At 43.4% G+C, this 27,061-nt stretch overlaps 1 long non-coding RNA gene across 2 annotated transcripts in view; it reads right to left on the bottom strand.

The window, feature by feature from the left end:
- Window positions 1-16,876: 16,876 nt before the first annotated feature.
- Window positions 16,877-27,061, bottom strand: part of LOC309327247 — a 35,055-nt gene continuing 24,870 nt past the window's right edge. The window contains exons 2-3 of one of the 2 annotated variants that reach the window (XR_014150474.1): window positions 24,083-24,176; window positions 16,877-17,635 (exon numbers count right to left, since the gene is read on the bottom strand). This is a non-coding gene — a long non-coding RNA (uncharacterized lncRNA). Of the gene's footprint in view, window positions 17,636-24,082; window positions 24,286-27,061 lie in introns of those variants that run through there. The other variant, XR_014150475.1, reaches the window with a different exon arrangement.

Raw genomic sequence — 27,061 nt, 5'->3', positions numbered from 1 at the left:
ACTAAGCCGCTTCTGGTGAACCAGAGCAGCGCATGGAAATGCCGTTACCTTTCCGCCGGAGCAGTATCTATTTATCTACAGTGGTACCTCGGGTTAAGTACTTAATTCGTTCCGGAGGTCCGTACTTAACCTGAAACCATTCTTAACCTGAAGCACCACTTTAGCTAATGGGGCCTCCTGCTGCCACCACGCTGCCGGAGATCGATTTTAGTTCTCATCCTGAAGCAAAGTTCTTAACCTGAAGCACTATTTCTGGGTTAGCGGAGTCTGTAACCTGAAGCGTATGCAACCTGAGGTACCACTGTACTTGCACTTTGACGGCTTTCGAACTGCTAGGTTGGCAGGAGCAGGGACCGAGCAACGGGAGCTCACTCCATCGCGGGGATTCAAACCGGCGACCTTCTGATCAGCAAGCCTTAAGCTCTGGGCAAACTGGCATGCCAAGTGTTATCAGAGTGAAGCTGCTCGAGGTGTTGTGATGACGGCTGGAGTGAGTTGGTCATCTGTTTGGGGCCTTTGTCTCTGGTAGCGCCAGAGACTTCTCCCACTTTCAGACACACACACTACTTCATGAACCACATCACGGACTATTAACAAACAATTGTGTGTTGTTGATCAAATTCTTATTTTTATTCGTCTCTTCTCTGCTTACTCAAATGCAACACCTGTCAAATACTGTGTCACAATATTGGCTTGCTGTTCAGCGCCATTTCCATTGTCAATACACAGCAAAACAGTGCCACTATAATTGTCGGTAGTGCAATTTACTTTGTCGTATTCCGTTACCAATTTGCAGGGTCAACACAGTGCTGTACAATAAAATGGTCCTATAAATAAACAGAAGCTTTTAAAAAAATCTTCTCCACATTTTTAAGTTAAGTAGTTTGCTGCATCTTAAAAAGCAGAGACATCACCTTGCCAACAAAGGTCCGTATAGTTAAAGCCATGGTTTTCCCAGTAGTGATGTATGGAAGTGAGAGCTGGACCATAAAGAAGGCTGATCGCTGAAGAATTGATGCCTTTGAATTATGGTGCTGGAGGAGACTCTTGAGAGTCCCATGGACTGCAAGAAGATCAAACCTATCCATTCTGAAGGAAATCAACCCTGAGTGCTCACTGGAAGGACAGATCATGAAGCTGAGGCTCCAAGACGTTGGCCACCTCATGAGAAGACTCCCTGGAAAAGACCCTGATGTTGGGAAAGATGGAGGACACAAGGAGAAGGGGAGACAGAGGATGAGATGGTTGGACAGTGTTCTTGAAGCTACAAACATGAGTCTGACCAAACTGCGGGAGGCAGTGGAAGACAGAAGTGCCTGGCGTGCTCTGGTCCATGGGGTCACAAAGAGTCAGACACAACTAAACGACTAAACGACAACAAAGTTTGCTGCAAGTGGCTAATCACCTGCAAGGAGAAGAATCCCAAGCTTATCAATACTTCCCCTGTTGGTAGGACTTCTCACCACTTGCCAGAGCAAGTTGCCATCCAAGAGAGTTCCTCTCTCCATTCCCCCCACCCCCAGTGGGGTCAAAATAAAACAACCATGAGCTAGATAGATTGCAGCCTACACTGTACTTCTGTCGCTTTATTTTATAAATATTTTTTTATTGGTTTTTACACATATTTTCCAGCATATCATCCTTTTAAACATCCTTTCAAAATCTTTGGCTATCACAGCCTAAGACTTCTTTCAACCTCAACTGATGGTTTTCTAAAATCCTTTCTAATTATGCATTTTGTTACTACACTTATTGCTATAAATTCAAATCTTAATACCTACTCTTAATTCTCTTCACAATAATTTGTACAGTGGTACCTCGCAAGACGAATGCCTCGTAAGACGAAAAACTCGCAAGACGAAAGAGTTTTTCGTTTTTTGAGTTGCTTCGCATGACGAATTTGCCTGTGGGCTTGCTTCGCAAGACGAAAACGTCTTGCAAGTTTGTTTCCTTTTTCTTAAAACCGTTAATACCCAGGGTGCATTCAGGGGGTGCAGTTGCGACTTGACTTCGAGAAGCAACTCATAGCACATGGTGTGGTAGCCTTTTTTGAGGTTTTTGAAGACTTTGGTGATTTTTGAAGCTTTTCCAAAATCCGTGCTTCGCAAGACGAAAAATTCGCAAGACGAAAAAACTCGCAGAATGAATTAATTTTGTCTTGCGAGGTACCACTGTATTTTGTTCCTTACAAAACTTCTTTTAACCCTACAAGCGATGTCAATTGGTTACAGTTGCTTCTTCTATTCCTTTAGGAAAGTTTCTCCTGCTAGTTCCGAATTTTCCCAGTTAATCTCGCCATCTCAGCATAGTTCATCAATTTCTCTTGCCACTCTTCTTTCGTTGGCATTTCTTCTTGATTCCATCTTTGGGCTAACAATATCCTTGCTGCAGTTATCGCATATAAAAACAATTTTTTATCATTCATATGAATTTCTGTACCCATAATACCCAGTAGAAGGGCTTCAGGTTTTTTAACAAATGTATATTTCAACATTTTTTTCCAATTCATTATAAACCAATTTGCAGAAGTCCTTCACTTTCTTACATTTCCACCACATATGGTAAAAAGTACCCTCCTTTTCTTTACATTTCCATTTGTTACCTGTTTTGTACATTTTAACTAACTTCACTGGTGTTATACCACCTGTACATAATTTTCATAATGTTTTCTTTCAATGCACAGCAAACAGTAAATTTTATTCCCTCTTTCCATAATTTTCCCCAATCCTCTATTTCTAAATTATGACCAATATCTTTGGCCCAATGAATCATAACCCATTTAACTTCCTCATCTTTCAAATGCCATTCCAATAGTACACTGTACTTCTGTTTCAGACCAGCTACTGTATTTCCTGAAGGGCACTGTTTGTAGCCGTGTGTGTGTGTTTGTGTATCAGTGATGTGCAGTGAAATTTTTCGGAGGGGAACAGTTAGGGCCAGAGACAAAAGCTTGAGAGGGTGATTCGGTGAAAAATTGGAAAAAAGAAATAATTCCAACCAAACAAGAATGGCAAGATAATTTTTTTAGTTATGTTGAATTGGCAAGATTTAGTTATGTTGAATTGGTAAGATTGACAGATGCGATCAGAGGTTATAGCAAACCAAAATTTCAAAAAGATTGGAAGAAATATAGCAATTACCAGAAAAAGCAATGCCCACAAATTACTACTTGGACTTGCTTTTATTAACTTTTGTAAATGGAATTATGGTTAGAATAAAATATTTAAATAGAAATATAAAGAGAGTTAATAAGATAAAAGGAAGCAGATTATTATGGTTGATAACAGACTCACATAGAGGATGAAGGAAGTCATAAAAGAAAATGGATCTGAAATTTGGTTAAAATATACTGTCCATTAGAGTATTTTTTAGGTACACTTTTATTTTTGTTATGGTTCTTTCTGTTAATATTGTTATTTCTTTTCTGATTTTCCTTTTTTTCTATCTCTTTTTTCCCTTTTTAGTTGTTCTATAATGTACGTCTGTGTGTTATGTTTGTTTGTCTGCACATAATAAATAAATAAATACAGAACAACAAACCTGTGTTGCAAACTTAATACAACAAGCAACACAAGCAACACAAAGACAGTATACTAGATAGCACTGCAATTCTTATTGCATAATATACATAATTTAGTACAACAAAAACAAAATGTGTACACTTGTGAATTCTCTAATATATTTGAAATCCAATGAAGACACGTCTGTCAGTCTTTGAAAGTCCGTAGAAGTATATACTTTAATACTCTAATTTACCAGGCACATGTAGGGTTTAGCCTGGTTCCCCTAGTCCACTGACTGCATGCCACTGGTGTTTGTGTGTGGTGGAGGTAGACAGCTAAAGTTGTTAAATAATAGTATCTCTAAACACAAAAGCCTTTGGCTACCCAGAGAAAACTTGCAGTGTAGTCCAGTTATTTACAGAAAGCTGAACACCTTTGATCAGAAATATGCTGCATGTATGGAGCAGGAGGGAAAGAGTTGAGAAAATGGGAGTGGGGGTAAACTGAAAGCTTCTTTGAAGAAGGCTGGGATTAAAAGGCAAAAGAAAAGAAAATGCTGAAATTCTGGAAGAAATAGCCTCTGAGAAGAATCAGAGTACATGGAATGACTCAAAGGCTCAAGAGGACGATGAGATTCTTGAGCGTACAACTCCTTCCTATTTTCCCACATTGTAAAAAGACGCAATGGGACTCTTGTCCAGGGATATTTGGGATCTAATAAAGCAATGTCAGTGTAGAATACTGACCTCATATTCAAGGAAGTGGAGGTAATTAGGCAGTTTTTGTCAGAATGTTATGAGTTGTTAACCAGCATGGCAGAAATATGTAAGATTTTTTTTTGGGGGGGGGTAGTGTGCGCCAGTGCAATTGAAGACACGAGAGGTGAAAAATATGCAAACACTGATCACAGAAAGGAATTGACTTGTAAAAAGTCTCATATGGAAAAGGAAAGTAATTTTTTAAAAAAGCTTTGCAGAAAAAGAGTAAGAACATTAAAAACACCAGGAAAACTAAAGAAGAAGAAGAAGATCCAATTCTATAAGAAAATGAATTTTCACAAACCTATTAACGTGTTGGGTGACTCACGAAAGAAACCATCAAATCAACTCTGCAGAAATGTAAGAAATGTGAGGAGCTGGAGTTTAGTGAAGTGAAGCCTGTTGTTCAAAATGACTCAGAACCAGTGGCGGAATGTGCTTTAACCACACCTGGGACACGAAAGCAGCCTTGCCGTCTCTGCCAGAGTGACACTAGCCCTTGCAGGAGGTCCTACACACGAGTAGGTGTCCGGCAGAGACACATGCCCGACTGGCATGTTCTCTCCCTCCTGGTCGTTCGTTCGGGAGATTCAAAATCTTTCTCCAGTCCGAACATCACAGCGACTGATACCTCAGAGGCATCAGCACACTTCAGGATTAGCAGAGTACAGGCAGTCAGCGTACAGACTCAGTAGCGCAGCAATTTGACTAAACGGCGTTTATTTACATATGCACACTTGGAGCAACGTAAGTCAGCTCCTTCCTCTTCAGCATCAGACAGCAAAGAGGACAAATGTCCTATATCACGGAAACACCGTAATATAAACACCCTGTCTCCGTCACTTCCCACAATGTGGAATGAAAACACACAGTCATGGGATATAAACAATCCCATGACTGCAACATGGGGAAGGAATCCTAACAGCCCTGACCCACTCGGCAACGCTGGAATGATCCCAGCCTTCCCAAAGTGACTTAGTGCAAGGCTGTTGCATCAATCTCATGCCACCCTCCCCTATCTGCTTTGCAAGGCTGGGATCTGATCAGATCCTAACCTCGCAAAGTGGCACGGGTTGGCTCAGGGAGAATGGTGTGAAAAGTGTGCCCGCCACAGCCTGGAAAATGCGCCCAGAACAATCGCCCCGGCAGCTCCCCCCCCCCCCCCCGCTATGCCCCTGCTCAGAACAATTTGCGCCTTTAAAAGAGCAGAATGTATTGATGGTTATTGCAATACAATATCCATGGCATCATGTTCTTAATGGGAGGGATTTGGCCTATTGGTTAGGAAGCAAAATTTAGAACAAGGAGGAATAAATTAAATTAGCACCTCAAAATTGGGGAATAGTTTTTGTCAATTTCCCCAAACCAAAAGGCATTCTCTCCTGGTTGCAACATAAAATTCCCTTTCTGCATTTAGTAGATTCCAGGGATTCTTAATATTGATGGCATAATAAGCAGATGACTTTTCAGAATTGGCAGATCACAAAATAGGCACAGTGGTGCCCCGCAAGACGAATGCCTCACAAGACAAAAAACCCGCTAGACGAAAGGGTTTTCCGGTTTTTGAGGTGCTTCGCAAGACGAATCTCCCTATGGGCTTGCTTCGCTAGACAAAAAGGTATTGCGAGTCCCAGGGAATCCGCGCTCCGCAAGACGAAAAAATCGCAAGACGAAGCAACTTGCGGAACGAATTAATTTCGTCTTGCGAGGCACCACTGTATATGGTAAAAAGGCTGAATTCCTGAATGTGGGTCTGGGAGTGATAAGATTATTTTGAAAGCATATTTTGTATATCCCTATTCTACAATGATTTGAGAGCTAAGCAAAAAAAATAAAAAATAAAAAATTGTGATCTTATTAGTATGGGGTAATCATAAATTTATGATTATCACAAAAATTCAAATCAGCATTGCAGAAAGCAACACCCACCCTATATAGAAAATGATTCTAGAGACTCTCTTGCTGTGGAGGATGCGAGATTTTTAAATTCTTTCTTGGCTTTACCCGATCAGCCACAAGATACAATAACTGACAGAATATCTTCCCTGAGAGACTCTCTTATTCATCTATGAGGCCTTGATAAAGCCGTAATTATTCAAGAATAGAGATAACAAACAAGAATAGAGATAATAAAAGCTGCTCTTCCAGATGTAATTAAAACTATAAATTCTTTTGTGGCAATATCGGGTTTCCACTTAAACTGTGACAAATCAGAGTCCTTATTTTGGAATGTGAACCCCCAGACTCAACGAGCTATTAGGTAGTCTGCGGGCATTAAGACCTCTTCCAGCTCCTTGTGATATTTAAGGGTTCACATTCCTAGGAATCTGAACAAACTGTTTCATTTAAATTTTAAACCCTCTATTCTAAGGGACACAGGTGGCGCTGTGGGTTAAACCACTGAGCCTAGGGCTTGCCGATTGGAAGGTCGGAGGTTCAAATCCCCACAAAGGGGTGAGCTCCCGTTGCTCGGTCCCTGCTCCTACGAACCTAGCAGTTCGAAAGCACGCCAAAGTGCAAGTAGATAAATAGGTACCGCTCCAGCGGGAAGGTAAACGGCGTTTCTGTGCACTGCTCTGGTTCGCCAGAAGTGGCTTAGTCCTGCTGGCCACATGACCCGGAAGCTGTATGCCGGCTCCCTTGGCCAATAAAGCGAGATGAGCGCCGCAACCCCAGAGTAGGTCACGACTGGACCTAATAGTCAGGGGTCCCTTTACCTTTACCTATTCTTCAAACGTATTGTAGAGGACTTGAAAGCTTGGTGGGCTTTGGATTTTTCCATTCTGTGGAGGGGGGTCAGAGGATAGGCCTGCCCAGAATCTTGCTTCTCTTTCGGTTCTTCCCATTGCGTGGCTAGGTGGAGACCCCCTCATCCCAGGAGACCCCCAGGAGGAATAATGACTCATGACAGCGTGTTATGGGATTAAAATTGGCCACAACTTTATTAAACTTTCAGATGTAGAGAGATCTTGGCTTAGGCATTGGGCGTTTATCCCTCCCAGTCCCCGGCCAGGGCTCTGGGAGACATCAGGGTTATCCAAACTGTGTGGGGATTGGGCTGGCTCTGGAGAACATCTGTTCACGCAGAGAGCCTGCCCCACATGTTGCCGCAAAACAGGGGGGAGCACTGACAACCTCTTGGCATATGGCCAGTGACTCCTTTCCACGCAACCCCTTTAACAGGGAACCCTGGGATCGCCGCTGCAGGGGCGGCGTGGGTCACCACTTCAGGCCCCCCCACCCATTGAGGGAAGATAGACTAAAGGATTCTGCCCAAGGCCTGAAACCACCAAAGTTGTGATGTTTTTGCTACAGGGAAGGCAAAACCTGCCAATGCAGAGAAATTCCTTCCCGGTCCTTCAACAGCAACCATCAATGACAGTAGCAGCGCCCGCATACCTGTAAAGAGTTTGGATTTGGATTTGATATCCCACTTTATCACTACCCGAAGGAGTCTCAAAGCGGCTAACATTCACCTTTCCCTTCCTCCCCCACAACAAACACTCTGTGAGGTGAGTGGGGCTAAGAGACTTCACAGAAGTGTAACTAGCCCAAGGTCACCCAGCAGCTGCATGTGGAGGAGCAGAGACGTGAACCTGGTTCACCAGATTACGAGTCTACCGCTCTTAACCACTACACCATACTGTAGAAGAGGTTAACATGCAAAAGAAAGGCATGAACTGAGGGAGGGCAGGGTGGGAGAAGCTCTGGAGCTAACTGAGGACCCCCAGGTAAGTTCCATCCTCTATTGTGTGTGTAGGGCGGTCCTAACTCTACCTGGTGTCACTGGCTTTTGCCGCAATAAAACTTGACTTGACTCTACCTGGTCGACTCCCCTGGCAACACCTCCTCGGCTGGGATTGGCTAACTGTCTGAGGTTAGGCAGGAACCTCCAGGTATCCAGCTTGCGGAGGCAAAGCCAGGCTGAACTGCTGGGGATCGTGTAGGGCCAGGGGGCTGCGCGCGACCCTGCAAAAAGCGCTCCCCCTTTTGAGGTGGGGAGCGGTCCTTTCAGTTTTGCATAACACAGTGGTGCCTCGCAAGACGAAAAGAATCCGTTCCGCGAGTCTCTTCGTCTTGCGTTTTTTTCCTCTTGCGAAGCAAGCCCATTAGCGGCTTAGCGGCTTAGCGGATCAGCTGATAAGCGGCTTAGCGGCTTAGCAGATCAGCTGACAAGCGGCTTAGCGGATCAGCTGTTAAGCAGCTTAGCGGCTTAGCGGATGAGCTGATAAGTGGCTTAGCGGATCAGCTGTTAAGCGGTTTAGCGGATCAGCTGATAAGCGGCTTAGCGGCTTAGCGGCTTAGCGGATTAGCGGATTAGCTGATAAGCGGCTTAGCGGCTTAGAAAAAGGGGGGGGACCGCAGGAACTCGCAAGACATTTTCGTCTTGCGAAGCAAGCCCATAGGAAATTTGTTTTGCAAAGCACCTCCAAAACGGAAAACCCTTTCGTCTAGCGGGTTTTCCGTCTTGCGAGGCGTTCGTCTTGCGGGGCACCACTGTACCATTACTTCTTGCAACCGCTGTCAGGGCCAGAGCTATGGCTGCTTCTTCAATGTCAATTGCCACTGCTGCAGCCACTGCCACAGCTGCTGCTACAGTCATGGTAGACACCGATAGCTGTTGCTACTGTTGCTGCTGTTGCTGCTGCCATCTCCATCACTTCAGCTGTGATAGGTCTGTTTAGATTAATGGAGCTGAAATGCACAATGACCTATTAAGAAATTAGCTGGCATCAGTTAAAAAATGTTGGGAAATGATATACAACAAATTGAAGAAAATGTTCCATTTAACATTTGTTAAAAAACCTGAAGCATTTTTGTTAGGGATTGTAGGGAAAGATCTGCCAAAAAAGCTGAAAAACATCTTCATGTATGTGACAACGGCTGCGAGAGTTCTAATAGCACAAGGATGGAAGACTGAAGAAACCCCAACTAAATAATTATGGCAAGAAAAATTGATGAGTATGCAGAACTGGCAAAACTGACATATAAGCTACACGACAAGGATAACTGTGACTTTAAAGACGAATGGGAACCCTTTACAAAGTATTTGAAGACACAACAAAGCGAACTGGACTCCTTGGCTGGCTTTGAATAAACATTCACATACTTTTTATTGATAGTAATCAGCTAAATAGTTTGAGGATCTATACAACTTTGTAACATGCAGAAAACAGCATTCTCGGAGAAATCAAAGACTGGAACTGAGGGAAGCCAGGGGGTGGGTATGGGTGGGTTTCGTGTGGGAGGGTGGGGGGAGGGGGGGAAATGGGAGAAAAAATAAAGATGATATGTTTCCGGATAATATGTTTTGTTTTAATTTTGAATATAATAATAATAATAATAATAATAATAATAATAATAATAATAATAATAATGAAATTAGTCGGCTTCCAGTCGCTCCTCAGCTTCCATCATGGCTCAGATTGCTGCCTGGTCGTAGTCTACTGCAGAAGCCATCATGGGCACAACCTTTTATCAGTTGGTTATAAAATGGTAAACGAATTGCCACGATCCCTGCGGAAAGCAGTTATTTGAAAGAGAAACTAACAGGCTGAAAGTGTCACTTAAAAAAAAAAAGTTATAATTATAAAGATTATGTACCCCCCCACTTCCTCTTGCACTCTCACCCCAGCCCACCCCCCTACCCTGATTGCTACATTTATGAGCCTTTGTAATTTAAAAAGTCGTCCTGAAGCTTTGCATGGGTGCTGTATTTTACAATTATAGCTCTTAAGCACCAGCTGGTTTCTCCTCAGTTAAGTGTTTTCTCTGGGAGTTTAGATTATGCACCCCAGGGAACAATGGCTTAAACACATTGTTCAGCAGGTAAAGAGCTCTAGGCTGTCTGTTGTGTCATTAAGACCAATATGAGAAATCAGTGAGACCCAAGCCTTCACCCTGCTGGTTGCCTCAATTAATAGGTTTCCTGCAGCGCCCCACTTGATAGCTAGATCCTGTGGTTCCTTGTTCTATTTGTTTCAATCTGCTGATGTTAACTACTAAATGTAAGGAGATCTCTTATCAACTAAGCAGTAATGCAGAGGTGCATGCCTAATTGACATAGAAATAAAATGACAATGAAGGCTCCAAAGTGATATAAGAATTTTAAGGTCACATATATATATATATATATATATATATATATATATAATGTTCATAACTGTATATATAAACCACATGTTTGAAACCCCACAAAAAATGTCCTGAACAAATTGAGCTCAAATATTTCTCTGCAAGGTCAAAGTGGGAAACCTCCCCATTGTCTCTTTCCTCACAAATCCTGTCCTCACATTCAATATATGAACAGGGTGTGAGCCTGTGACCCGTGACTTAGATTCAGGAATTAAGTAGTTATAATAACAAAAGAATGGCCAAAACCCAGATAATGCAATCAGGTAACTTGCCAGACAGGAGATAAACAACGCACTCAGATTTCTGTTGTAGACTGCCTTTTCTGTGATGTAGGTATGATGTATCTGGGGGATGGTCTTGGGCTACACCCCTTGTGTGATGTATGTATGATGTTTCTGGGGTGGTCTCGGACTCCAGGGTGGGCAATTTAAAATGTCTATATAAGGGCAGGCACACCTTTGTTCTGGGTCCTCCTCCACTCTCCTGCATGTGGGGAGAACCCTGTTGCAACAGTTAATAAAGATCAGGCTTACTGGCTGCTTTGCTACTCAATATTCTCTGGTTGGTCTCTGTTATTTTCTCCTACCAATAGAAAACCTACAAAAGGACTCTATATGGGCTCTTGGGTACCCCATAAGGGAAAATGAGCAGGGTTTTTTTTTACTTATATCAGATATCATTTGTAAAACTTGGCCTATGTCCACACAACATTTTATCCTAGAATCAATGGGTTGTTTCCCCGCCCCCCATGTACTTGTTCTTTTCTATGTAGTCCACACACAATCGAGATATACAGTATCTTATTTTGCCCTTGAAAAGCTCCTCTTGGGAAACTGGTTTCATTCAGAAAAAGAAACGTACATTGCACATTGATTCTCCATTAGCTCACCGTGTGTCCATTTAGAAAACTGGTGTAGACTTTCCTAATGACATTGTGGGTGGGCATTTTTGGACTTCCAAAGGCAGCCCCATTAGTAGCACATTACAGCAATCTAATGTAGGGATTACCAGAACATAGTACAGTGGTGCCCCACAAGACGAACGCCTCGCAAGACGGAAAACCCGCTAGACGAAAGGGTTTTCCGTTTTGGAGGCGCTTCGCAAAACGAATTTCCCTATGGGCTTGCTTCGCAAGACGAAAATGTCTTGCGAGTTCCTGCGGGTGTTTCCCCCCCTTTCCCCCCTTTTCCTAAGCCCTAAGCCGCTTATCAGCTGATCCGCTAAAAGCCGCTAATAGCGCTAATCCGCTAAACTGTCAATGGGCTTGCTTCGCAAGACGAAAAAACCGCTATACGAAGAGCCTCACGGAGCGGATTAATTTCGTCTTGCAAGGCACCACTGTAAACAGAAGCTAAGCTGTCAAGATATGGTGGCAGCGGAACTACAAACTTAAGCTGATGAAGGCCATCCATGTGGATCATAAGTGTCGCCTAAGCTATGCATCTACTCCTTCGGGGGAGTGCAATCATTTCCAGGGAGAGGACCCACCCAGTCTCAGGAACTACCCACTACACCTTTGTGCAAATTAATTGAAACAAAACATGTTTTCTATCTTTCTCGTAATCCTGTACTCAAAGCAAACATGAAAAGTCAGTTTGATCATTTTTTACGTTTTAATGATGCCAGCAGCTACTGTATTGCACCAGATTGTAGAATCCTGTCTGACCGCTGTAGTGTATGATGCAATCATTACATCAGCAGCTACAGTATTTTATCAGCTTTTGATTCGACCACCATTTGAGATGGATGTGACACCTAGGAAACATCCGAAGATCATAACTCTGCATGAACACACAGCTAAGATGTATCAAGAGATTGCTTCAGTGGTTGGTGTGAGTTTAGCAGTTTAGACTGTCAGCCGGATCAGTTTCTCCTAAACTTAAAGGAAAGTGTGGTCGTAAGAAGAAAACAACTCCTAGAGATGACGTTTTCTTGCTTCGGCAAAGCAAAAAGGATCTCTGCAAGACAAGTGATGCATTGAATACGGCACGTTATTGTGGTCAGACGAAAAGCCAGAAGACCTCTCAATAAACAGCTTTTAACCCCCAAAAATGAAAGAAAAGCGGTATAAATGGGCAAAAAAGGTACAAAGAATGAACGAAAGACCTGTGATGTGGTGAAAAGAATTTGTGGGCTATATGCAAAAGTCGCCTCCATGCTGTAGACTGTACGACTATGGAGAAGCTCATTCAGGCGCTGATTCATATGTGGTACAGGAATCCAAAAATCAACAGTGACTGTTCAAAACTAGTAGACTCCATGCCAAACCATGCTCAAATGCTGCTTAAAAATAGTGGAGGTCATATCTGTTACTAATGTACGTGTATGTGAGTTTTGTACATGTACATGTCAATTTTGTACAATAAACTACTAAATTGTTTGTTTCAATTAATTTGCACAAGGCTGTAACAGTGCCACAGTCTGCTCTGGATTAAGCTCCAGTTTATTGGCCCTCTACCAGACATCACTTCAGCACATCAATCACTACACCTATTTGAGATGCAAAAGTGAAAGAGAGCTGTGTTATCACCAGCATATTGAAGGCAGCAGACCCCAAATTCATCAGAAGAGCCCACTCAGTGGTCTCATGTAAATGTTAAACAGCATGGGAGATAAAACTGACCCCTGCAGAACCCCATATTGGAGACTCCAGGGGGCCAACCAGGTTCCCTGCTCTGACCGCCCTTGACACAGTCATCCAAGTAGGAATGGAACCAATGTGTGCTCATGGAGCCGCACTATGAGTCTGGAAGGATCAGATCCCTACCTCGCAAAGTGGCGCAGGGCTGGCTCAGGGAGGGTAGTGTGAGCAGTGTGCCCCCCACTTCTTCGGTGGAAGAAGATTGGAAAAAATTTAAAGTTTACCTTCAAAAATATTGTAAAATTAAGGATTGTTAGAAAGATGTTGGAAAAAGAAAATTATGTGGTTTTGGCAGAAATGACATAAAGGATTAAGTAAAAATGAATTGGTCAAAGAGAGAACGTAAAATTATAGTATATTAAGACAAATTACTAAGATAAAAACAAGGTTGGAAGGATTTGCTGAAATAACAGTTTGAATTAGAATACAAAAATGGGAGGTGTGAGGAGGTCAAGGAAATAAGTAAAGGAAAGAAAGCTATGTAAAGGTTCGATTTGTTCTTTTTTAATTGATTGTATTTTTTCTGTCTTTTTTATTTTTCCTTTTTATTTTTCCCCCTCTTTGTAACCTTTAAAATTTGAATAAATATTGTTTTTTTAAAAAAGAAAGAAAAATGTGCCCGGAGCAGTCGCCCTGCAGGCCCCCCCCCCACTACACCCCTGACACTGGAACCACTACAAAGTGGTGTCACACCCACCCAACTCAGATGGCTTATCCAGAAAGATACCACAATTGACAGTATCAAAAGGTGCTGGGAAATCAAAGAGAATCAATCACATTCCTATTGTCTCTCTTCCTAAACAGGGCTTCTAAGGCAGTTTCCTCTTTGACCTTTAAAGCCATATCCAGCTTGGGACTTCTCCTGCATGAACTTGCATGCATCTGAATTGTATTGGACTTTACTGTAGCTGTGCTGAGACTCTGAAACTTCCTGCCCAGACAAGCCCAGCTTGACCAATCTCTGAGGGCCTCTGACTGCCATTAAACAATACCTCTTTTTTCTTTCTTTATTTTTTTTTTAATTTTTATTGAAGATTTTCTTAATACAATAAAATAAAAACCAGAATAAACAGAAAACAAAACAAAAAGGGAAAAAAAACAGAAATACAGTTAGCATCTTATAATAACCATATTTTCTTCGCTTTTTGGGCTTCCTCACATCTCTCGCTCCTACGTTCCAAAATTATACAATTTTAACCAGCAAATTATCACCTTGTTTCCATTCTTATTCTATAGATTGCCAATATTATGTCCCTAACTTTGAATACTTTTATCTAAATCTTGAATACCCAATTTAAACATGATAGTTATTCAAAGTTTATTTTTCTCTTACATTCACTTATTCTCATATTCTTTTCAACTAGCTTAATGGAGCCGTGTTATTTTCAATCTCGCATCCTTCTTAGCACTCATATAATTTACAATGTTTTTGTAGGTAGTCCTTAAATTTCTTCCAGTCCTCTTCCACTGCTTCCTCTCCCAGGTCTCGGAATCTGCCAGTCATTTCTGCTAGTTCCATGTAGTCCATCAGTTGCATCTGCCATTCTTCCAGCGTGGGCAAATCTTGAGTTTTCCAATATTTGGCGACAAGTATCCTTGCTGCTGTTGTAGCATTCTGTTTTCTTTCTTTAGTAGACCATTGACTTGCTGAGCTGTTTATTTTAATCTCCCTGGCTTATTATTTGTGTATTTATCTGGTAGGCTCTCTGTTTAATTGTGACGAGATGAAGGGCAGTATACAAATTTTAATAATAATAATAATAATAATAATAATAATAATAATATATGCAAGAGGTTCTCACAGCAGCTTGCAATATATATATATATATAGAGAGAGAGAGAGAGTTGTTTCAACTGGTTTGGATTTGATATCCTGCTTTATCACTGCTCGAAGGAGTCTCAAAGCGGCTAACCATCTCCTTTCCCTTCCTCCCCCACAACAAACACTCTGTGAGGTGAGTGGGGCTGAGACTTCAGAGAAGTGTGACTGGCCCAAGGTCACCCAGCAGCTGCATGTGGAGGAGCAGAGACGCAAACCCGGTTCCCCAGATTACGAGAATACCGCTCTTAACCACTATACAGTGGTGCCCTGCAAGACGAATGCCTCGCAAGACGAAAAACTCGCTAGACGAAAGAGTTTTCCGTTTTTTGAGGTGCTTCGCAAGATGAATTTCCCTATGGGCTTGCTTCGCAAGACGAAATGTCTTGCGAGTTCTTGCGAGTTTGTTTCCTTTTTCTTAAAGCCGCTAAGCCGTTAATAGCCGCTAAGCCGTTAATAGCCGCTAAGCTGCTAAGCCGTTAATAGCCGCTAAGCCACTAAGCCACTAAGCCGTTAATAGACGCTAATCCGCTAAGCCGCTAATAGCCGTGCTTCGCAAGACGAAAAAACCGCAAGACGAAGAGACTCGCGGAACGGATTAATTTCGTCTTGCGAGGCACCACTATACCATACTGGCTCTCAGTTTCTTACTGTGCAAGCTGCCTCCAGCAGTTTTTAGTGTCAGTGGTGTTCAACTTATGCTGGCCTCCCATGGCAGGTGACTGAGGTGAACCGGCTTAGAATCCAAGCTAAGTCCCTGACTCTCTGCTGTCTCATCCTGCCCCAGCCACACTGCCAGAACTTACTCTAGGGCTGCTCTTCTGTCAGTATAGTTTTAATCCCGCCCCCGCCCCCTGCAATTCTCCCCTGCATTTTACAGAAAGAACCTATCACAGCAACTGTCTTTATTTTGCTGTGTTGTGGTTTTTTGGGAAGTTGGGCGATAGTAGTGCAAGCGGCTCTGTTCCTTTTCTGCATTCAATATTTTATCCGGTGACGACTGAAACGTCTCAGCTAGGTCCATTTAAAATTGGCTCAGCACTCAAGGCTCACTGGGTGACTGCCATGGAATGAACAGAAAAGCTTCAGATAGCAAATGGCTGAAGCAGCTAGATTTTAGTTTCCTGACACAATTATTTTTTAAAGTGATATACACCTCTTTTGAGATAGGTCACCGTGCTCCATCTTTTGTATCACCAGCTCCCATTTATATCTAAGCTATATGTTACAGCATGGCAGAGCTGCATTGAGAGGAGATATTTTCTTGCGGAGGATATTCCTCTACCATTGATCTGCCGTGTACGCAGATGAATTCCCATGCACGTTGCTTATATAACAAAGGACCTAATTCAGTCACATAAATGTACAGTATGTATAGACAGTCTAAATTAAATCACCACCAGCTGCCTATATTGAGACTTACTCCCGGGCCCTTGACTTTCTTCTCCCTTCCTCCCTCCCTTCCACATGCTCACACTGTTGCACTCGCTGAGATTTCTAAGAATCTGAGTATTAGCTGTTGCACACAGTTAATATAGAATATATTGCAAGGAGCCAAGTGAGATAGCTCTGGGGTTATGAGACCATGTAGAAAAAGATCAACCAGTATCATGGATTTGAGTCTGTTCATAACTTTAATAACATAGGACATTGTGTTCCATAATCCATGGTGTGGCTCTTCTGCTATAAAAGGCAGCGCAAACAGTGTGTTGCAAGCACAACATGAACTTTCTAAATATTGTGCTGTGAAATGGACACTGCAAGCCTATGTGTGTTTGTTCAGAACTAAGTCCCACTGAGTGTGCATAAGTTCACAACCCCAATTAGTTACGTGCGCGTGCTCTCTCTCTCTCTCTCTCTCTCTCTCTCTCTCTCTCTCTCACACACACACACACACACACAGAATTTCTGGGGTAGATTCTCCAAGAGACAATGCGAGCGCAGATTTTGAGGGGGATGTTTTTAACTGTCACTTGGTAGCAGACATTGGGAAGATAGGAGCAATGCGACAGACTCAAGCTGTGTTCACATTCCCATTTAATGTGCACTCACACTGTTTCACATGATGTTATCCAAAATGCATATGTACCCTGTGCTTTGTTACCACTGTTTGATGTGTTGCTCCTCAAACCAGCTTCGCGTCCACTGGAGTCCAAAAACCATTCCTAATTTGTCTCTAGCCAAGGTGTGAACACCTTTGCATTGGGAAAACACACCCCTGCCTATCAGTGCCTCCTGGTGTGTGATGACTGGCACTCATCTCTCTTGGGAGACAGTGGAAGAGTGTGGCTTTGGAGGTGAAGTCAAACCATTGGAGACTTGCAGCACCTGCTGTGGCTGTTAAGACTGATATGGGAGAGACATGTTGTGTTGATACAGGAGAGACGTGTTGTGTTGCCCCTGGGTCGGATGAAGGCATTCTGTTGTGCTGTTGTCATTCCTCCTCTGGTCCCTGTGATAGATACATGACCTGACTTTCTCCAGCCACTGCGGTCATCTTGCAAGGGATTTCCAATCAGAGGGGTTGATGTTGCCAGCCATCATGTTTACAGACATCTCTGTAATGCAGAGCCTGAAAATACCCTTGGGGATGCTGACATCTTCCACCCTGTGGACATGACCAAGCCAGCGTAGAAGTCACTGAGACAGGAGTGGGAATGTTGGGTTGGGAGAGAGCACATCTTTGTTTGAGATTCTGTCTAGCCATGTGATGCCCAATATCTTCCTGACTGGTGTATGTGGGATGAATTGAATTGAAGCCATGGGACGTGGGGAAGAGCTGCAAAACACACCAGAAAAACAACTTTGCTGTGTTACAGTAAAATCTGGGTTCGAGGCTGCTCTGCCACCCAGCTCGTCGGACTAAGTCCGCGGGTCCCTGCGGAGGAAAATGAGCTCAGCCAGAGACAGGAGCAAGCTGCAGAAGATCCAAGTTTATTGCGCAACAGGTTCAAGGCGAGATTGAACAGCGAGAAAGGGGTGACATGAACTTTTGAAACTTCCCTCCATGTCCCAAAATACAGTGCAAAATACATCCCAGTTACATCATGAATACATTAAGAAGAGGTTGGGTTACACAGATTACATCATGAATACATTAAGAAGAGGTTGGGTTACACAGGATTAACATATGGAGGAGGGAGGGGGGAATATGCAGAGCTGGAGATATGCGCAGATAAGCACATCCTGAGTACCGGTGATGAGAAGACAATGGTCCATGTACTGGCATTGCCCGGAGGAAAGGCTTGGCAGAGTGATTTGACAGGATTAAGGTCTTGACACCTTGCTTGAGGGATTATGGAGGACAGGGGAGGTGTCATGGAGTCCTAGAGAAATTGAGCAAATTGGCACGTTGAGTTTCTATGAATTTTATAGATTTTAGTCCCTTTTGACATTGACAGTTGGAAATAAATGGATATATTGTAGCGAAGAAGAAGGTGAAGAAGACATGCCCCCCCTTATCACATTACCGTATCAGCTGGTAATGTGAACTTACAGAGAACTGACAATTCGTCTGGCAAACTGTGAGGCATCTTCCTTTGGCATTTATGGAGTATGTGAAACAGGGTCGTTTACCTTTTTTGACCAAGGCTGCCGGGACTGTCAGACACAGCATGGGAGGACTGTCTCCTTTCTCACCCTCGACCACAAAGTACAAGTGACAGCATTTACATGATGGGACCCTTGGCCAGTATCAATGGCCAGGCAAAATGCCCAGCCTTTGCCAGGGTGTGCTGCCAGCCATTTTGGCTCATTTTCCCTCACAGCTTAGGTATATGCAAATCAAACCTTCAGCAGGGATTCAATAAAGCCTGGTGTGCTTCACAACATATTACAGGAGCAGGGAATGGCACAGCAAGTGATGGACACACATAAAAGGAAAAGGGGATGGCATTTACTGGCCTGGCATGTATTGAAAAAAGGCAGAATGCTTAAGAGAGAGGGGGGGGGGAGAGAGAGCTAGCTCATGTTTTGGAAACATCTAGCTGCTGAGCAGCAATTTAGATTCAAAGAAGCATGGCAGTAAGGCTATTTAGGGCTGTCATATTTCAAGAAGTAAAAATCCAGACAGTTGTTGACCCACAAACTTGTTGAGCTTTTTTTCCCCCCCAGGTCACCGGAACAAAAAAACAGAGCCACCTGCACCTGAGCACGATACAGAGGTTTAATTTATTATTTATTTATTTATTTATTTATTTATTTAGAAAAGGTAGGTTGGCCTCCTAGAAAAAAAGTTATGAAGCAAAATGTGCAGGAACTCTTCCTAAGCAATTTCTGTGAGATGAGCCAGTCTGGCTGCTCCCATTTGTGGTTTTTTTTTTACCTCATGAGTGAAGTCAAAGTTGACAAGTGTGCCGTTTAGACAGCAGGTGACATGAATCCTAAAGAGCTGCTGTTTTTCCCTGCATCTGTCTCATTTTCTAGTCCTTGGAATCTCCAAAATTTGCCCTTCCTTTTTTTCCTGGCAATCATGATACATCTTTCCTGTGGTGGATTCCCCTGAGATCAGGTACTCTGGTAAGTTATTTTCTGCAGTTATTTTCTACACAACCTGTTTTCTACACAACAGGTGCAGGTGCACATTAAAGAGCCCCGCCCCACCTGAACTCTGCTATGGCAAATGCAGGATTGTATAGAAATGCACTGAGGGGGAAAACTTCACTAGTTCTCATTCTGTTAGACATTTTATTACATGTGTGGCCACTGATTTATTTTGAGCCCCCTCCTCCCGTAACACTTAAATAATAATAATAAATTTTGCATATGATACAAATAATATGCAAATTTATGCAAATTGGTGTCCCCATTTGCAAATGGGTTGGAGGGTGCAAACCACATGCACAATACTGGAGACTTCTCTTGGTACCCCTACTTGTTGGATCTGACTAAAAGCCCAGCTTCCCATGCCCACAGTGGCTAACCAGATTCCCATGAAAAATACTATCAACAACCTCCATTTAAAATGTTGGCAGTTTTTTTAAAAAAATCCATGCCAAATTTTTAATATTTGCCATGTTTAAATGTAGCAGACTGTTGTTTTAAGGTGATGGAAGCGGCTGCTCCCGATTTACTGGTTCAATACATCTTGATTGTGCTTTTCATTCGTTCAGTGGTTTGTTCAGATTGTTGTAAATGCAATTTGTTTGACAGCTCTGAAAAATTATTTATTACACTTGAAGGCAATAGTCAGATGCCACACTTAAATTCAATCCTGTCTTGTTTCTGCACTTCTTACATCTATAATTTAAATGCAAAACTGATGTTGGCTTGAATGTACATTTGATTTCTCAATGGCTCTCTCCCATTTTCTGTTCCGGATGACACGTTTCACGTTGGGAACTCCTTGTCATTCCCCCCCCCTTCACTTATGACTTGGAATATGTTTAAAAAGAATGTAATTTAGTTTGGAAAGTGGAAGAGCGCCATTGAGGAATCAAAAGCACATTCTAGCCACCCTCCGTTTTACATTTAAATTATAGATGTGAGAAATGCAAAGAAACAAAAAACAAACAAAAAACCCCAACCCAAATTTAAATGTGGCATCTGACTACTAAACACAGCCGCCAGCGTTAATGGAGTGACTGCAATTTATCAGTATGTTGATGGCACACAGCTTCACTGGAATCAGGAGAGGCCATGAAGATGTCACTGTCTACATGGTGTATCTACATGGAGCCTGGGGAACAACTTGCACCTTAAAAGCAGCAAGACAAAGGAGATGGTGTTGGACTTTTGGAGGAAGAGAGGAGAACTAGCCCTGCTGTACATCGGGGAGGGCTGTGTAAAGAGAGTCTCTTCCTTTAAATTCCTAGGAGTTTACCTCAGTGAAGACCTTACTTGGAAAATCAATACAACCCAGGTGGTTAAGAAAGCCCAACAGAGACTCCATCTCCTCAGAGTATTGTGGAAGAACGATGACAATCAACATTTGATGATCTCCTTCTACCGGTCATCAATAGAAAGTGTCCTTTCATACTGCATCAAGGTGTGGTACGCTGGTTTGACATCAACTGATAGGAAGTGCCTACAGAGGGTGGTGAATACAGCACAAGATATTATGGGCTGTCCCATTAAGCTGCTGGATGAAACAGCAGAAGAACTTTGCCTCATGAAAGTGAGGAAAATTCTCAGGGATGATTCACACCCTGGCCAGCACTTTCTTGATCTCCTGCTCTCAGGCAGAAGATATAGAAGCATGATTAGTCACACCAACAGGGTAAAGAACAGCTTCTATCCGTGGGCTGTTAGGCTGCTGAATGAAAAGATAACAACAGGGCAACTGACTTTCGGGTTTGGTGTGTGTGTGTTAGTAAACGAGGGGAATTAAGACTAAGAGAGCTGAGTGGGGGGTACTTGTGTAATCTCACTGTATACAAGTTGTACAAGTGACAATAAAGTATTTCAATTTCAATTGCACAAGTGTCTGGAGGCAGTGGTGGACTGGATGGGGGCCAATAAACTGAGACTGAATCCTGATATGATGGAAGTTCTGAGAGTGTGTGACACCCTTGTCTGGGAATTAGGTGTATGTTATATGTGCTGTTACCTTAAGGATCAGGTTCATAGTTTGGGAGTACTCCTGGATTCCACCTTGTCACTGATGTCTCATGTGTCTTCTGTTTATGCCCAGATTAGCCTGTCCTACCTGAAGGAGCATCTCCACCCCCATCGTTCAGCCTGGACACTGAGGTCCAGCTCCGAGGGGGCCTTCTGGTGGTTCCCTCACTGTGAGAGATGAGGTTACAGGGAACCAGGTAGGGGGCCTTCTTGGTGGTGGCGCCCACCCTGTGGAACGCTCTCCCATCAGATGTCAAGGAAATAAACAACTATCTGACTTTTAGAAGACACCTGAAGGCGGCCCTGTATAGGGAAGTTTTTAATGTTCGATGTTTTATCGTGTTTTTAATATTCTGTTGGGAGCGCCCAGATGGGCAGGGTATAAATTATTATTATTATTATTATTATTATTATTATTATTATTAGTCCTGCATCAACAGAAGTCTAGTGTACTAATCAAGGGAGGGAATAGTCCCACTCTATTTAGCCTTGGCCAGACCACACCTGGAGTTCCAAGTCCAGTTCTGGGCACCACAGTTTAAGATGGGTATTGTCAAGTTGTGCAGAGGAAGATGACCAAAGTGATAAAAGGTCTGGAAACCAAGCCTTATGAGGAATGGTTGAAGGAGCTGGGCATGCTTAGCTTGGAACAAAGGAGACTGAGAAAAGTATGGTCGCCATCTTCAAACATGTAAAGGGTTTTCACATGGAAGGTGGAGGAAGTTTTTTTCCTCCTGCTAGGACCTGAACCAAGTGATTCAAGTTACAAGAAAGGAGATTCTGACTAAACACCCGGAAGAACTTTCTGACACTAAGAGCTGTTTGACCTAAAATCTCCTTCCCCATCACCAAACTTTTTGGACCCTACGATGGGCAGTGGCAACACCACTGTGGGCTGCCTTTTCAGTACTGGTTCCCCAGTTGTGGAATGCTCTCCTTAGTGAGCCATGTCTGTCTCCATCATTATGAACTTTCAGGGTGAACCTGAAAACATTCCTGTTGACCCAGGTATTTGGCAGCTGAAGAATAACGTTCCTCGCAACTTAAAAGATCACTGGATGGAATTATGCTCTTAACCAGGGGTCAGCAACCTTTTTCAGTCATGGGCCGGTCCACTGTCCCTCAGACCTTGTGGGGGGCCGGACTATATATTTTTTTTGGGGGGGGGGAATGAACAAATTCCTATGCCCCACAAATAACCCAGAGATGCATTTTAAATAAAAGGACACATTCTACTCATGTAAAAACACGCTGATTCCTGGAGCATCCACAGGCCCAATTTAGAAGGTGATTGGGCTGGATCCGGCCCATGGGCCTTAGGTTGCCTATGCCTGTTCTTAACTGTAAATGCTTTTAAAAGATTTTAACTGTTTCTGTTTTTAGAAAGTTTTCACTGTGTTAGAACATTTTTTTTTGTTTTTAAATTATGGATCTGCTTGCCACCCTGGGTTCCTTAGGGAGGAAAGGCAAGGATATAAATTCAAAATCAAAAAATATATCTACAGTCATAAAAGTTTGATTATGAACTGAGTGTCCTCCATTCAATATAATGCATTTCAGCACTAAAATCTCCTTTTTGCCAGGAACAATTTCCTGCTCATTAGAACTATTAGAACTGTTGTTGCTGCCTGTTTGGTACAATTCAAACAGGATGATAAGCAGATTGCACTTGTCCTCCTTATATTTCATTGATCTTTTTTTTCAAAAGCTTTGTGGTATGTGTAAAAATACGGATTGGGGACACTTACAGTTTTGCTGCCTTGAGCACAATGAGGAGAAAATAGCTTACGTCAAAATTCTGGGGGGAATTTCTGAGGCTCTCAAATGGGTGCAAGCCTCATAAAGGAATTATCTTTGCTCCTGTGAAAGCATATCAACCTTGAAGTCTATCAGTCCTGCAATTACATATATTATGTTCATTGTTGATAGTGGAAGGAATAAAATTCAGAGGATTCAGGGTGTCTCAGAAATGGCAACCTGGACCAACAGCCAAACCCCATTGAGTTCAATCTACTTTTGTTAGAAGTTTAGAAGAGATGAAAGAAAGTGCTTCTTCATGAAGCACATAGTCAAACTTTGAAACTCACACCCCCAGGAGGCTTTTAAAAAGTGGTTTTTAAAAAGGATTGTACACTTTCATGGCAGAGAAAGCTTCCAATGACTTCTAGTTGTGATGGCTGTCCTCAACCACCACAGTTGGAGCCAGCCCTGCTTCCAATACCAGTTGCTGGAGACCACGAGATGTGAGAGATATGATCTTGTGCTCCTACAGGCATCTGGTTGGCTGCTTTGAGGACAGGATACTGGACAAGATGGGCCATTGGTCTGATCCAGCACCCTGCTCTTATGTCCCTATGTTTAAATGTGAAGAAGCTGGCAGCACAACCAACATCAAGCCAAGCCACAAACTGTTCGCAGTATTCTGTTCTGGAGTAAAGTGAAAACCTAGCACATAAAACTCTTAAGACAAATTTCCCCTCACAGTTTCTCATGTTTCTACGTGCCAGAGACTCCTGCTTTGTGACACAGTTGTGATGTATCGATGATGCTGTTGAACAATGTATTGTGGGAAATGAGGTCTTAAAAGTTCACGCAACCCCATGCTCAGGGTTGCCACTCTTTCTGTGCTTGACCCTAGTTGCAACAAATAAAGATCAGGTCTACTGACCGCTGTTTTGCTTCAGTAACTTGGCTGGAGACTCCTTCTTTTGCTGACCGGAGAAACCCAGGATTCTTTCCTTATCAGTTGGGGCCTACCCACCCTAAAAAGACAGACAGACAGATTATTAAAATTCAGTTTGGCCATGAGTTTGAACTCACTACAGACCTCAAATCATCAAACAACTTTGGAGACCAGTAAGTGCTTTTTTCTGGGGGTACTCAAGGGTATGGAGTCCCGGCACCTTTTTCTAGAAGAAAAGTACTGATGGTACTTAATTATATTATAGAAGAGTATAAACCTGGGGTCAGCAAACATTTTCAGCAGGTGGCCGGACCACTGTCCCTCAGACCTTGTGGGGGGGGCTGGACTATATTTTTTGGGGGGAAATGAACGAATTCCTATGCCCCACAAATAATGTAGAGATGCATTTTAAATAAAAGGACACATTCTACTCATGTTAAAACACGCTGATTCCCAGACCGTCCATGGGCCGGATTTAGAAGGCGATTGGGCCGGATCTGGCCTCCATGCCTTAGTTTGCCTACCCATGGTATAAACCATCCCAAAAGTTTCTGTCACACTCCAATCCATCACTCAAAGCATCTATGTTAGCATAATGGGGCACATCAACTTCGCTCCAGTTGACTCCACTCCCAAGTCAAGGTCCAAGATTCCAGGAGCTAATACTTCACTAGCTCAGGGAAATAGCTTTTGGATTTGTAAACATAAAAAGAGGCCTGTGGATGCGTAGTCATGCCAACTTTTGTCTGGGCAACACCCACGGCTGGCATGTGACCCTTCTCCCCTGAGGGTTGGTCAAGAGGGAATGGAAAAGTTTCTTGGGACAAAGAATGTCTGAAGGCTAAAACAGGCTGCGTTCCAGCCTAGTGCGGCTGGGCAGCTGTAGTGCCAGAAATTACGAATGATCTGGCTAGCTATAGGCCAATAAGTCTCATCAGCATAATCAGTAAATTATATGCTAAACTTCTACATGATAAATCAATAGCCTGAGTAGAAAAGAATGAGCCTCGGTTTAGGCAAAGACCAACCAATCTTAGATCATTCTTTTTTATCATCTCAGTTGAGAAATGTACTGGAAGGCTTAGGAGCCAAGTGCTTAAAGCATTCATCGGCTCAAAATCTGACCGAATGTGGGAGAAATTGGGAGCTATTGCCATGGGCAAAAGTTTCCTCCTTTTAATGAAACAACAATATTACACTTTGGCTCCAAAGTGGCACCAGTGCCAGATTTAGTGTGATGTGGGCACTCCCCCCCCCCAGGGCACTATATTACAAAAGATTACCAAAGTCCACCGCTGACGGCACAGTCCTCCAGTTAGACTTTCTCAGGGAATAAAACAGGCCTGCAGGCTGGCACCAGTCCTGCAAATTTGTATATTAATGAGAGGGGCAGAGTGTCCCATTTCACTGCCTGAGACAAAGTAAGAAGCTGCCACCTTGCTGAAGTCTTCCTTACTTGGGTCCTGATGGTGGGTTCTGGTGAGATCTGACAGAGCTCTCACGATAACCTGTGGAGTGCCAGAGATCCCGCCAGTGGCAGAGGCAGCGGGGCCGGAGGGGAACCTGCGAAGGTGCTGCCTTCTGGTGTCCCACTGCCCAAGACAGCTGCATTAGCCTGCCTCATAGGTGGGCTGGCCCTGATTAATGATCTGATGCCTCTTCCTGCATCTGTTCCCACCCTCCTGAAATTGCCTCCAGAAGCTTGCCAGTGACGTTTTCTCATGCTGCTGGCATGAGCCCTATTTCAGTGATAAGGACTAGAATTATGGACTGTCTCGCCAGAGTGGTGCATGCTCTGGTTATCTCCCGCTTGGACTACTGCAATGCGCTCTATGTGGGGCTACCTTTGAAGGTGACCCGGAAACTACAACTAATCCAGAATGTGGCAGCTAGACTGGTGACTGGGTGTGGCCGCCGAGACCACATAACACTGGTCTTGAAAGACCTACATTGGGTCTCAGTACGTTTCCAAGCACAATTCAAAGTGTTGGTGCTGACTTTAAAGCCCTAAATGGCCTCGGTCCAGTAAATCTGAGGGAGTGTCTCCACCCCCATCGTTCCGCCCGGAGACTGAGGTCCAGCGCTGAGGACCTTCTGGCGGTTCCCTCACTGAGAGAAGTGAAGTTACAGGAAACCAGGCAGAGGGCCTTTTCGGTAGTGGCACCTGCCCTGTGGAACACCCTCCCACCAGATGTCAAAGAGAAGAACAACTACCAGACTTTTAGACGACATCTGAAGGCAGCCCTGTTTAGGGAAGCTTTCAGTTTTTGATGCATTACTATATTTTAATATTGTGTTGGAAGCCACCCAGAGTGGCTGGGGAAACCCAGCCAGATGGGCGGGGTATAAATAATAAATTATTATTTATTATTATGAGGCAGAAGACTGGGGCTGGACATTTCTGCCCTGAATCATATCCACCATGGGGCAGCCCCTTGAACGTGTGTCAGCTATTACAGTGCAGCTCACAGCAACAGCCAAGCTGCCCCACTGCAGACATTCTCCAAATGCTTGGATGCTATTGGAGAGATGGGCTGGAGAGTGAGCTGGGCTAGAGCGTGCTTCGCTTTCTCATGCAGAGATGGCCTTGCAAGGCTGGGCAAACATTTGAATGGGTGGTGATGAGACCACCTTCATCTGAAAAGGCAAGCCTTCTGGGTCTCCTGCATTAGTGTACCTGGCAGGTATCTCCCAAACAACCTTAGGCATAGTGCCTGAGGACGTCCAGGGAGATTCATGGCTGAAGGAAGATTTAACTTATGCATTCAGATCTCCCCAATCCAAGTCTCGGGGTGGGGGCTCTTCCTGCAAGTCCTACTGTGCTGCTGGCCATTGGGACAAGCACAGCAGGAAGAAAATCTCTTATTTTATGTGGGTGGGTTGGACAAAACATTTACTACACTCTTGGTCATTCATATTTTGTGCTCAGGTTTTATTTGATAAGGTTTGTGGTACAAACTTGAC

This window comes from Podarcis erhardii, assembly GCF_964252035.2.
Source record: "Podarcis erhardii genome assembly, chromosome: 13".
Taxonomy (NCBI): Eukaryota; Metazoa; Chordata; class Lepidosauria; order Squamata; family Lacertidae; genus Podarcis; species Podarcis erhardii.
The sequence above is the reverse complement of the archived record's forward strand: the minus strand, read 5'-3'. Positions and strand labels throughout refer to the sequence as shown.